Source organism: Talpa occidentalis, unplaced genomic scaffold (assembly GCF_014898055.3).
Source record: "Talpa occidentalis isolate TD23 unplaced genomic scaffold, MPIMG_talOcc4v2.1 talOcc4.9, whole genome shotgun sequence".
In the NCBI taxonomy this organism is placed as follows: Eukaryota; Metazoa; Chordata; class Mammalia; order Eulipotyphla; family Talpidae; genus Talpa; species Talpa occidentalis.
The window spans coordinates 35,846,709-35,860,873 of NW_023605305.1; the positions used below are offsets into that span (position 1 = coordinate 35,846,709).

General features: G+C 37.0%; 1 protein-coding gene across 6 annotated transcripts in view; it reads right to left on the minus strand.

Moving 5' to 3' along the window:
• Nucleotides 1-14,165, minus strand: part of RANBP17 (RAN binding protein 17) — a 333,695-nt gene that overhangs the window by 201,015 nt on the left and 118,515 nt on the right. The gene's annotated exons all lie outside the window — the stretch shown is intronic.

Genomic DNA, 14,165 nt, shown 5'->3' on the forward strand with positions numbered 1-14,165 from the left:
ATTTTCAGTTTTAGCACTGCCACTTTATTTTTTTTAAAGATTTATTTATTTATTTATGCAAGCACCGGGTACAGTCAGAAGTGCAGGAGGGTGAGAGAATTCACCAGAGGCACAGCGGGGAACAGAACAGGCAGACTGATGAAATACACTGCTGAGGGGAGCAGCGGGTGCGGCAGGAGAGGTCTGCGCGCCATGTGGGACTGGCGGCCGGGGATCAAACCGGTGCTGTAGAGGCTGCGGGCAGCTTCGCAGCCCAGGGCTCAACCGCTGAGCCAACAGGGGAGGTACTGCCACTTTATTTTTTAAAAAATATTTTCACTTTTGTCATGAAATCTCTAACTCACCCATTACTTCTTTTCGTGTAGATTTTTCTCTTTTTTCTGTGTAGTTTCTTTAATATAGTACGGTTATGTTAAACTTGTATACAAACTCCAGCATCTGGGTGAACTGCCAGTCTCTTTGTATGGATTTCCCCCCAATCCCCAGCACCATTAGTTTTCATGTGGATTATTTTTGTATTACTAGACATCATCTCTGAATTGTTTTGTATTAGCTTCTCAAAAAATAATTTCGAAGGCACGTGAATTAGCGGAGGATCACCTTGATCTTGCATAGGGGACTGCTTTATGGTTTTGTTAAAACACATCTATTTCAGTTTGGTACTGGTCCTATCACAAACATTTTAATCTCAGGATATGATCTCTAATTCGTAAGTATAGCCACTCTAGGTTTTCAATAGTAAGTTTGAGATGTTTACCAAATTCTTCTAACTTAGCACAACTCAACTCTAATCTATATCTTCAGCAACTGTTGAGCTTATAGTTTAGCTCCTTAAGATTTCTGACTTGTTTTCCCCAGCTCTTCCAAATCTTGCCCTATAAGGATCTCTGGGAAGTTTATATACAAATTCTGGGGTTTCCCAATTTGTACCTTCTTTTACTTTCTCAATTTTCAGCTTCTTTGGCAGCCTTGATTTTCATCCCCTAATTTATCAAAAAGATGGCTTATTTCTGTTTGAACTATTTTCCCATGCATCTCATGAATTTCAGATTCTTTAAGAGAGAAGTCAGGTAAACGTGGATCTGAATCAGTTTTGTTCCTTTCTTTCAAGAAATACCTAGTATCTAGTTTCTACCTACTTTTGATTATTTTCTAGAGCTTTAAAATGGTGGGTGCTTAAAAATATTGACTGTATAATTTAGCAATAAGGTTATTTGATATAAATATCAAAAGTCAAAAGGCTACAATGATTACTTTTGATGGCAAAGGTTTTGATTTAAAACAACTTTTTAGGAAGAATTTCATTAACTGGTTCACTGAGGTTGCCTGTGCAACACATAAAATCATAAAAATTTATGATTAGAGAAGAATTTGGATAACACCTAGTTTAATATTTATCCTTTTTGGAAATTCACAAATCACCTAAAGAATATTATTAACATTGTAACTCTGTGTCAAAGAAGTGTACAAAACAAAAATATTAGCATATTATTTCAAGGATCCTAACAATCACTTCTTTTAGTCCAGTTCAAGTCTTTACTTGATTTTACATGGCCTAATGTAAATACAAGATTCAGACTATACTTAATTTACCCCAAATCACTCAACTAAAGCAGTGTTAAATGTTATAATTTGAAAATAACAATTTTGTGTGAGATGTATGTATTTATTGCCTCTACCCTCATAACAATATCACAGTGTTTTCTATAGAAAAACTAATATCCACTACAAAAATAAGACATTAGTGTTAGTGAAAAAACTAGGCGGTAAGTCTCTTGATCCTGTCCTCCACGCTGTATGGCTCAGGTATGTATGTTCAAGTCAAGACACTGATGTGAAATTTTAGTAGAGCCAAATAAATTAAGCAGTGTCATATAAAACAAAATGTAAATTATAGAAAGTAGAAAAGGTACATTATAGAAAATTATGAAGCATTTTTATATAATAGCTGTGTAATTCACCCTTTCAGTATGATCACAGGAAAGAAATTATGTAATTATTAATGAGAGTCCAAGTCCAGGTATATTTCAATATTCAATATAAGCATTCATAGAAGTAATTCTACATTGATAGGCCCAATGAGATTTTCTGAGTTAGAAAGCTTGATATAGCCATTTCAGTGTTACTGAGACTAAATTGAAATTTAGTTAATTTCGTACTGATAAAAGACCTCAATTAAAAAAATATATAACAGAGAACCCTGCTCCCCTCCCCCGCCCACAGAGGCGGCACTCTCCGACCGGCAGAGAGGAGGAAAACAACAAACTAAAACGACCAACAAGAACAAACGACGCAGCAAGCGGGACTGGGAGTGGAAAGGAACTATTGCAATCACCACACCCCGTGAACGGGAGCTGAGGCGTACCCTGCAGGATCAGCCACGGGCGGTGAGCGAACGGCTCCGGGCGCCATTAGAGAAGAACAAAGACCCCGGGAGACGCGCACACAGCCCGGGCTGCCGGTAAGCCTGCGCGGGAAAGCGGCGCGCTCGGGGAGCTTGAAAAGCAAGTGCAGACTGGAATCGCGGCTGCCCAGGTACCCGCGCCTGCGACCTAGGCTTGCGGGGAGACGACCTAGGCTTGCGGGGAGACGCGCGGAGGTCCTCACTGAGGTGAAGGTCCCTCCCTGAGTAAGCAGGAACCAGGCACCCAGGCACGGGAGCGGGGTGCAAAAGGCGCCATTCCCGCGCCACTGAACTGGGCTACAGCCCGCGTCCTGGACCTGAGGGCTTTGAACTGAGACCCTGGGCACGAAAATTCAGGGCGTGGGTTCTCCACGACGGTGGGGCACAAGGCAGACACAGCACCCCAAAGCTGTTGAGGTGTACCCTACCATTCCCGCTCTGTTCCCTGTCCCACGGGGTGGGGGGGGCGAAAAACAGCCCCCCAAGGACAATAGGAGAGATCTCTGGCGCCACCTAGCGACCAGGAAAAAAAAGTCACTAACACCCCATAGAACAGGAAATTTCTTAAGACTGCTTGAAAAGGGCAGAAGGCTTCTGCAGTGGCCAGCCGGGAAGTTATTCCACGCCAGGCCCCTTCCGACCAGCAGTCTGAGCCCACAGAGGGAGCAGGCACCCACGTCCGGGGCAGACCGGGGGCGCAGAAGAGTGTGCCTGAAACCGGAGGTGCAGGGACTGCATCTCGCTTCGCCATTTGAGAACAGGGACATTTCTTCAGTAAAAACTGCCTAAAACCAGCAGAAAGCTCCCGCAGAAGGCAGAGATGGCTCCTGGAAGAGCCAGAGGGGAGCGGAGAAGTTCACCCAAGATGCCAGTCAGTCCGAGCATCACAGTGTCCCAACGCATACGACAAATTAGAAAACAGACAGTAGGGAGTAGAAGAACCACACGCAACCTAACAACTCCTCAGGAAAGAAGCACACCACAAAAAGAAAACCACTCCCCAGATTGCAATGACAGCAACTTGGAAGAACTTCTGAGCCTTCCAGAAAGAGAATTTAAAATTGCCATGATTAAAAAAGTGATAGATCAGAAGAAGGAAATTGAGTCCCTAAAGAGGGAAAACAATGGTCAGAAGAATGGAATTGAGTCCCTAAAGAGGGAAGTAAAAGAAATGCAGGAGATCAAAGAATTAATGGAGGAACTAAAGAACTCCGGGAAAAGCAAGGAAAGCAGAATAGATGAAATGGAAGAATGAATAAGTTCTCTTGAAGACACAGAAATAAAAAGAACCAAAACAGAAAAGGAAAGAGAAGTACGAAGGAAAAAGAATGAAGAAAGACTTCGAGAACTATCTGACTCCATGAGGAAAGGAAATATAAGAGTTATAGGAATTCCATAAGGAGAGGAGAGAGATGTAGGAACAGAGAAAATATTCCAGGAGATAATTGAAGAGAACTTCCCAAATGCGAAGAAGGAGCTGAAAATTGATATACAAGAAGCAAGAAGAACACCAAACTACCACGACGAAAGGAAAAACACAGCAAGACACATAATAGTAAAGCTCCCAAGAATCCAGGACAAGGAAAAAATAATGAAGCTGACAAGAGGGAAGAAACAGATAACATTCAAAGGAAAACCAATCAGGCTGACATCAGACTTCTCTGAAGAAACACTACGGGCAAGGAGAGAGTGGAGGGACATAGTCAACAGACTCCAAGAAAACAGATGCCAACCAAGAATACTCTATCCCGCAAAGCTCTCTTTCCTCCATGAAGAAAGAATATGGACCTTCCCAGACAAAGAGAAACTCCGGAATTTCATTACGAATAAACCCCCACTCCAAAAAATACTACAAGGAATGCTAAAGCCAGAACCTCAGAGGGACGAATAACAACGAAAGAAGACCAAAAAAAAAAAGTTATTAAAAGAATAAATAAAATCAAAGGAAAGATAAACATAATGGCAAATACAGATGCTAACATATCAATATTAACTCTAAATGTAAATGGACTAAACTCTTCAATAAAAAGACACAGAGTTGCAGCCTGGATTAAGAAACAAAACCCAACCTTTTGCTGTCTCCAGGAAACACATTTAGCTACAAAAGATAAAAATAGGCTCAAAGTCAAAGGATGGAAAGCAATCCTACAAGCAAATGGGCCAAAAAAGAAAGCAGGAACAGCTATACTTATATCAGATAAAACAGACTTCAAACTCAAAAAAATAAAAAGAGACCCCAATGGTCACTACATTATGATTAAGGGGACAATACTTCAAGAAGAAATAACACTCATTAACATATACTCACCAAACGAAAGAGCACCAAAATATATCAGACAACTGTTGTCCTCTCTGAAAACAGACATCAGAGAAAACACATACGTAGTGGGAGACTTCAACACACCACTATCAACAATGGATAGATCAACAAGACAAAAAATAAGTAAAGAAACTAAAGCTCTAAATAAGGACCTAGAGCATTTGGGCTTAACAGACATCTATAGAACACTAAACCCAAAAAAAACGGAGTACACATTTTTCTCAAGCGCACACGGATCATTCTCCAGGATCGATCACATACTGGGGCACAAGACAAACATCAACAGATACACCAAGATTGAAATCATACCAACCATCTTTTCTGACCACGAAGGCATCAAACTAGAAATAAATCATAAAAAGAAGGCAAGGAACTATCCTACCTCATGGAGATTAAAAGCCACACTACTGGAAGACCACTGGACTAATGAGGAGATCAAAGAAGAAATTAAAAAATTCTTTGAATTGAATGACAAGGAGGACACCAATATCCTAAATGTATGGGATGCAGCAAAAGCAGTAATAAGAGGAAAATATATAGCAATAGAAGCTCACATCAAAAAACAAGAAAGAACTCAAAGAAACAACCTAATCTCGAAGCTCAAAGATCTAGAAAAAGAACAACAAAAAAACCCCAAATCCAGTAGAAGAAAAGAAATAATAAAAACCAAAGCAGAAATAAATGAAATTGAAACTAAAAAAACAATCCAAAAGATCAATGAAACCAAGAGCTGGTTCTTTGAAAAAATAAATAAAATAGACAAACCCCTAGCCAGGCTCACAAAGGAAAAAAGGGAGAAAGCACAAATACACAGAATCATAAATGAAAGAGGAGAAATCACAACGGACACAGCAGAAATCAAAAGAATAATCAGTAACTACTATGAACAGTTATATGGAAACAAGTTCAACAATCTAGAGGAGATGGACAAATTCCTACAACTCTACAATCACCCAAAGCTAGATAAAGAAGAAATAGAACACCTAAACAGACCAATTACAAGCAGCGAAATTGAAATGGTAATCAAAAACCTCCCCAAAAACAAAAGCCCAGGACCTGATGGATTTACAAATGAATTCTACCAAACATTCAGAGACGAATTAGTGCCTATCCTTCACAAACTCTTCCAAAAAATTGAGAAGGAAGGGACAATACCAAACACGTTCTATGAAGCCAATATTACACTAATACCAAAACCGAATAAGGACAACACAAAAAAGGAAAACTATAGGCCAATCTCCCTAATGAACACTGATGCAAAAATCCTCAATAAAATTTTAGCTATCAGAATCCAACAATGTATCCATAAGATAATTCACCACGACCAAGTTGGATTCATTCCAGGGGCACAAGGATGGTTTAACATCCGAAAATCAATCAACGTTATCCAACACATCAACAAAAAGAAATATAAAAACCATATGATAATATCAATAGATGCTGAGAAAGCTTTCGACAAAGTGCAACACCCATTCATGATAAAAGCCCTTGAAATTCTTGGGATACAAGGAACATACCTCAACATCATAAAGGCCATCTATGACAAGCCAACAGCCAGTATCATTCTCAATGGTGAAAAGCTGAAAGCAATTCCATTAAGATCTGGAACAAGACAAGGATGTCCACTCTCACCACTGCTTTTCAATATAATACTGGAAGTCCTAGCCAGAGCAATAAGACAAGAGAAAGACATCCAAGGAATCCAAATAGGAAAAGAAGAAGTCAAACTATCACTATTTGCAGATGATATGATAATATACATAGAGAACCCAAAATCTCCACAGAAAAACTAATTCAACTCATCAATCAATTCAGTAAAGTGGCAGGATACAAAATCAACACGCAAAAGTCAGTGGCCTTCCTATACACAAACAATAAATCTGAAGAAGAAGAAATCAAAAAAACCACCCCTTTTATTATTGAAACAAAAAAAATCAAATATTTGGGAATAAATCTAACAAAAGAGGTAAAGGACCTATACAAAGAAAACTATAAAACACTGTTAAAAGAAATAGAAGAAGACACAAAGAAATGGAAAGACATCCCTGCTCATGGATTGGAAGAATAAACATTATTAAAATGGCCATCCTACCAAAAGCAATATACAGATTCAATGCTATTCCAATCAAAATCTCAATGGCATTCTTCAAAGAAATAGAACAATTATTGATGAAATTCATATGGAATCACCAAAAACCCCAAATAGCCAAAGCTCTACTGAAAAAAAAAGAAGGAAATGGAGGCATCAAACTCCCAGACTTCAAACTATACTACAAAGCCATAATCATCAAAACTGCATGGTATTGGAACAAGAACAGACATACAGACCAATGGAATCGAATAGAAAATCCAGAAATAAACCCACAGATTTATGGTCAACTAATCTTTGACAAAGGAGCAAAGACTATGCATTGGAGCAAAGAAAGTTTGTTCAATAAATGGTGCTGGGAAAACTGGGTCGCTACATGCAAAAGAATGAAGCTTGACCACTACCTCACACCATACACAAAAATCAACTCAAAATGGATTAAAGAACTAGACATAAGACCTGAAACCATAAAATACATAGAAGGAAATATAGGCGAAACACTACGGGATTTGCACATCAAAGACATCTTTACAGACACATCACCCAAAGCAGTGATAGTGAAGAGAAAGATAAACAGCTGGGACTACATCAAATTAAAGAGCTTCTGCACAGCAAAAGAGACAATAACAAAAACAAAGAGAAACCCCACCAACTGGGAGAACATTTTTGCACCCAACACTAATGATAAAGGACTGATCACAAAAATCTGCAAAGAGCTGATGAGACTCAGCAACAACAAAGAAAACAATCCAGTCAAAAAATGGGCAGAAGAGCTAAAAAGAAACTTCTCTGAAGAGGAAATGCAAATGGCCAACAGACATATGAAAAAATGTTCAACATCACTTGTAATCAGGGAAATGCAAATCAAAACTACCATGAGATACCATCTCACACCAGTGAGAATGGCACATATTAAAAAAACTAGCAACAACAAATGTTGGCGAGGGTGTGGAGAAAAAGGAACTCTTCTGCACTGTTGGTGGGAGTGCAAACTGGTCCAACCACTATGGAGAGCTGTGTGGAGATTTCTGGACCTACTAAACATAGAGCTTCCATATGATCCAGCAATTCCACTCCTAGGTATTTACCCAAAGGACACAGAAACATCAATTCCAAAGAACACCTGCACCCCTATGTTTATAGCAGCACTGTTTACAATAGCTAAGCTTTGGAAACAACCCAAATGCCCAAAAGTAGATGACTGGATCAAGAAGATGTGGTACATATATACCATGGAATATTACTCAGCATTCAAAAAAGATAAACACATGCAATTTGCAGCAACATGGATGGCGCTGGAAGGGATCATGCTCAGCGAAATAAGCCAAAAAGAAAAAGAAAAATACCGGATGGTCTCACTCATAGCAGGAATCTAGAAAACTTAAATAAGGGACCAGGAAAATGAATATAAGAAAGTGAAAATCAAAATCAACAAAAAACTATGAACCAGAGACACTTTTTGGGGGGTGGGGGGCGGGAGGGGAAGGATTGGGGTCAGAATGGGGCGTTTGCAATTGTATGGGGGAATATAAAAATAAAATTTAAGATTAAAAAAAATATATATAACAAGTGCTGGTGAGGACATGGAATTTAAAAACCAGACACGGTTGATAGGATTATGAAAAGGTAGAGCTACTATAGAAAACTGCATGGCAGTTTTTAAAAAATTTAAGAATTACCACATGGTCCAGAAATTGGACTTCTGTATACATACTCAAAAGAACTAAAAGCAGGATCTAAAGGAGAAATTTGCATACCAGTATTCATAGCAACATAATTCATTATAGTTAAAACATGAAAGCAATCAACAGATGAATGGATAAAATGGATACATACATACAGTGGAACATTATTCAGCCTTAAAAAGAAGGAAATTCTGACACATGCTTTATAAATGAACCCTGAGAATAAACATTATGCTAAATGAAACAAGGTAGTCACAAAAAGACAAATATTGTATGAATGCATTTATATGAGAAGCTTAGGATAGTCAAAATCATAGAGACAAAGTAAAATGGTGGTTTTCAAGGGGTTGGGGGAAAATATTTTTTTTAGTGGATATAGTTTTGTCAGCTAAATAAAGTTTTGGAAATTAATGGTGGTGACAATTGCAAAAAAGTATGAATACACCTATTATCTATGTTTCTTGTAATAATATGGTTGCTAAACTAGAGTGAGGAGTGAGGGTATAATAAATTTGGGTGAAAATTTTAAAAAGTAAAACTCATGAAGTGCAATAATTTCAAATGAAAAAAATAAATTAATGAAAATAGTTAAGATAGAAAATTTTGCTATGTGTATTTTACCATATAAGGAAATTTGGGGAAAAGACTTTCATAACCAGTATATATTAGGCTCTAGTAACTGTATTAAAATTCGTCTAAAGTCATATACCTCAATCATCTTTGAAAATTCTCATCATATTTTTCTAAGCACATAAGAAACCAATCAAATTGAATGTATACAGTATTCATTTTTAAGCTTGTAACAGTATTCATTTTTAAGTTTGCAAAAGATGTTATCCATTCTCAATCATTTAAATATTAGTTTACAAATATTGCTTATAGCTTAATAGCATTGTAGATGCAGCTTCACAAAGATATTGGCTCTAGACAGTAATTATATACTCAGCCTAATGTTTCAGCTAATGGACGTGCATTTCAATGATAATTGCAATGCTTGAACATAATGTGCCTTTATTAGCAGTATAAAATAAAGCCAACTTATAGCAATTGAAAAAACAGGCTATTTATTTTTATAATAGCGTAATTTTTAATTGTAAAAATATTATCAAATGGTAAAAAGAAAACCTGTGACAAATACTAGCATTTTTCACAATTACATAAATATATTTAAAAACTTAATTATGGTGAACACCGACATAAGCTGTATTTGTGAAAAATGTACTACTGTAAGGATTCAAGAAGATAATTAGATAAAATCATTACATTAGGAAATAAAAACTAGATTCTACTTTTCTCTCTAATACTAGCAATGAAACCTTGGGCAAGTCACTTACTCTCACAGGGATTCATTATTAAAATAGGGTCAAAATTTTTTAACCACCTCAAGGTAGCAGATGATTTGTCAAGTTTTTCCTAGTTTTTAACTATTAGAGTATTTAAATGTAAGATAAAAACTTGGATGTAAACTATCTTAAAGTGTGATCATCTGTGTAGGTCTTGAACATCTCCATACCCAGAAAAAATACTCACAAATGGCAAATTACAAGACAACTCTACAATTTCTAAATCAAAGTAAAAAGTATTTTATTCACATTCAAAACCCCAAGACCTGTGCCCCTCTGGCAAATTTTTTTCACTAAAACATAACAGATGATTTAATTTAGCCCCAGAAAAAGCAATTGAATGAGTAGATATAGAACATAAGCAAAAGCACAAATAAATAGATTAGTCAGTAGGTCCAATTTTAATTAGCAATGGTAAAGATGGTTCAAAGTCCTCAACAAGAACATAAAATGGCTGAGTGTGAAAGATTTGCCAGTGAAATAACATTATAATCAAAGACCCCTACTACTTTTAATACTGATGTTATTTTAATGTGCATACACATTTTTCATATTGCATGAACACATACATTTAAATATCATAGCACTGTAATGTCTAACTATAGTCATTTGGGAAATTTTACATGGATATGCCTAAGAACAAAATAATTAATAAAAAATAAACCCCAGGCAGGGCCTCCCCGGTGGCGCAGCGGTTGAGCGCTGGGTTGCGAAGCTGCCCGTGACCTCTGCGGCGCCGGTTCGATCCCCGGCTGCTCCCCGGCCACCGGAGGAGGGTCCCACATGGCGCGCAGACCTCTCCTGCCGCCCGCTGCTCCCCTCAGCAGTGTGCTTCGGTCCTTCTGCCTGCTCTGCTTCCCGCTCTGGCTCTGGTGAATTCTCTCACCCTCCCGCGCTTCTGACTGTACCCAGTGCATGTATAAACAAACAAACAAACAAGTAAAATAAATAAATAAAGCATGCCTCTATTAAAAAAAAAAAAAAAAAAAAAAAAAAATAAACCCCAGGCTTATAAATAGGCTTCCACATCTTGTAAAAAATAGCTCCATCTTAGAATGGCCTCAGTGTTCTTAATTACTTAAAATGACAATTACTCTAACTTGACATTTATATTCAAAATGCTACATTCAAAAAGATATGCACATGACAATAAAATTCTTGAAAATCAATGAGCAAAGAAATGATAAACAGCATAAGATTTAAAACAGCAAACTGACATGAACAGCAAATTGATAAGCATTTGGCAGACTACATAGTATACTGCAAAACTAAGTATGATAGAAAGTAATGTGAAAATCCTTCGACATTCATCAATATAATCAAGATAGCTGTGATGACATACAAAATCACTATTTTTAAATTAATGTGCTTCTTTTAATACTAGAAAATATAGAAAAGTAGAGGAAAATTTTCAAATTTTCTGTAACTATCATGAGATAAAGAAAATCAATATTTTGATTCATTTCCTTACAGTCCTTTTGTTCCTTTTTCATCTAGTTGAATATTACTGCCTGCTAATATTATGTACTATTTTCTACTTAATCATAAAAAAGCATCTTCTCAAGTGATTTCAGATTTCAGAGTGATAGCCATGGGAATATTTATACAAAATCTACTATCTACAAATAACAAAGCAAGGACAACTGACAATTTCCTAATAATGGGTTTCTAAATATGGGTATGCATATATTTTAGGGCTCATACTGAAAAAGCTTAACAGGAATATCCGATTAGTATATGGTTATCTAATAGTGTGGAATAAGACATGTATATCAAATAACTATTTTGTCAATTAGCATTTATTTAACACCAGAATGGGTAGGTAGAACATGACAAAGCCAAATAGCAATCTACATCTAGCAAGCTATAAATAGTTTGTGAGAGGCCTTACAAAGTATTCCTCCTTCACAGCATCCTATTATATACAGTATATGGACAAGGAGGTAGAAGGAAGGTAGTAGTTAAGGAATCACCTACATCAAAATTACTAGGAGTGCCTGTTAAAATAAATGTTTCTAGGTCTTGCCCAGATCACTGTTTACACACATTTACTTCTCCCAAATAATGCCTGTTTGGTCTCCTGAAATCAGCTTATTTAATTACGAGTAGATAACGGAAAGAAGATATTCTTATACCAGACTAACTGAAAATAGAGACTTCTGTCGTTATAGGATTTGAAAGGTATTATTGATAGGTATTAAAGGCTATGTTATTACAGCAATTATTAGCCATATTTCCCCCAAATTTTCCATGTAGAAATTGGTTTTATAGCTGACATAAGAAGACCTAGATTAAAGTTTAAATTCTAGGCAACCTCCCCCCACCCCAGAGTTATGGTCAAAACTAAAAACTGAACTTAATGAGTCACTAAATTATAAAAAGATAAAATATAGCTTGTGATAATCTGTTAGGTTGATTACAATAGTTGTTTTTTTTTTTTCCCCAAAAGATTTATTTATTTATTTATACAAGCACTGGGTACAGTCAGAAGCGCAGGAGGGTGAGAGAATTCACCAGAGCCAGAGTGGAGAGCAGATCAGGCAGACTGAAGAAGTACACTGCTGAGGGGAGCAGCGGGCAGCAGGAGAAGTCTGTCGCACCATGTGGGACCCTCGCCGGAGGCCAGGGATCGAACCAGAACTGCAGAGGCTGTGAGCAGCTTTGCAACCCAGGGCTCAACTGCCGCGCCACTGGGGAGGCCCACAATACAGTTTTAAAAGAGCCCACAGTTCTCTAAATAGACAGATTTTTACAATGGCTTTAGAATACTGGAGAGCATTCAAAAGGAAGGCAACAAATAAGTCAGTTGACATTCTTCCCCACACATGCATGACTTTAGGATGTGAGTGTATATGAAGTCAGGCTTATGTACTTTTTTTTTTTTTTCACTTTTTCCCCCAAAGCTTTATTTATTTATTTATTTATTTATTTATTTATTTATGCATACAAGAGCTGGGGTACAGGCCAGAGGTGTGGGGGGAGGTGAGAGGATTCACCAGAGACAGAGCAGGGAACAAAATAGGCGGATTGACTGAAATACACTGCTGAGGGGAGCAGTGGGCTAGTCAGGAGAGGTCTGCTGCGCCATGTGGGTTGCTACCTGGCCGGAGATCAAATTCGTGTTCCAGAGGTTGAGGACAGCTTCATAGGTTGCATCTTAACCCCTTACGCCACCAGGGAGGCCCTGTACATTTCTTGTCATAAAATCTGTTTTTTTTAAAAATCATTGTTCTGCTAATGTAGAAAGATAGTAACAATTCTCAAGTCACTCAGAATCATAAACTCTTACAATTTTAAAAAGATACATGCCTGGAGATCCTAAATCTGTTCACATATGATCTACCAATGATAACCTATTCATACTCATAAATCAAAATTTCCAGGAGACTAAGAATCTGTGTTTTTAACAAGTATCCTGGACTTCCTTAATATCAGATAAACATGAGATACTCTATATTAGAATTCTCTCCCATTCCTCTTTCCTTGCCATCCTACATAATAGAATCATTTCCAATTTACTACTTAAGCACTTTCCTTTCTACTTACAAACTTGATTAGGAAAACAAGTAAACATAACTAGGAAGAGCTTTGGGTTCCAAATTGAGACTGTAACTATGTGACATTAGGTAAATCAACAATTTCCATAAAGTGGGATCAGGGAGACACTTCTTTATTTTAAAAAGGAAGTGGTTAGTCTAGATAGCATTTCCCAGAGTATATTCTGTAAAATATTAATAGATATGCTCTATAAAGAAGGTTTCTATAGTTAAGTGATTTTGGTAAATGCTAAGGATTTACCAAGGAAGGACCTTCTTTGAAGTTTTATTATGCCAATATGCATTATAAATTTCTAGGTGAGAAACAGAGTATGTTGGTTTTTCCACAATTTTTTCTAAATTTCCAAATTTATTTGGCAAAAACAACTTTTTTTTTTAAAAGAAGTACTATTAACTTGCTGAATTCTGTTCTATAGAAGACAGTTAGGAAAGTGGTTATTATAAATTCTATCTGTAGTTCCTTTAGGTGCTAATATTTTGAAACTCTGAAAACACTTAGTACTGGTTAAACTGAAGAAGAAAAGAGACATTGACTTGTCATCCTCATTCTCATCCTTACCATACCATAGCAGTTAGCATTTACTGATACTGTGTGTGTGTGTGTGCATGTCAGGCACTATGCAACCGATTCTCTATGCACTCTCATTTAATCTCAGAACTGTTAGGACTCATTTTTCAGATGAAAAAATGGCTTAGAAGGATCATGTATTCACCTAAAATCACAGAAAATAAGAAATAGAAATCAGAATTAAATCCCAATAATTTGA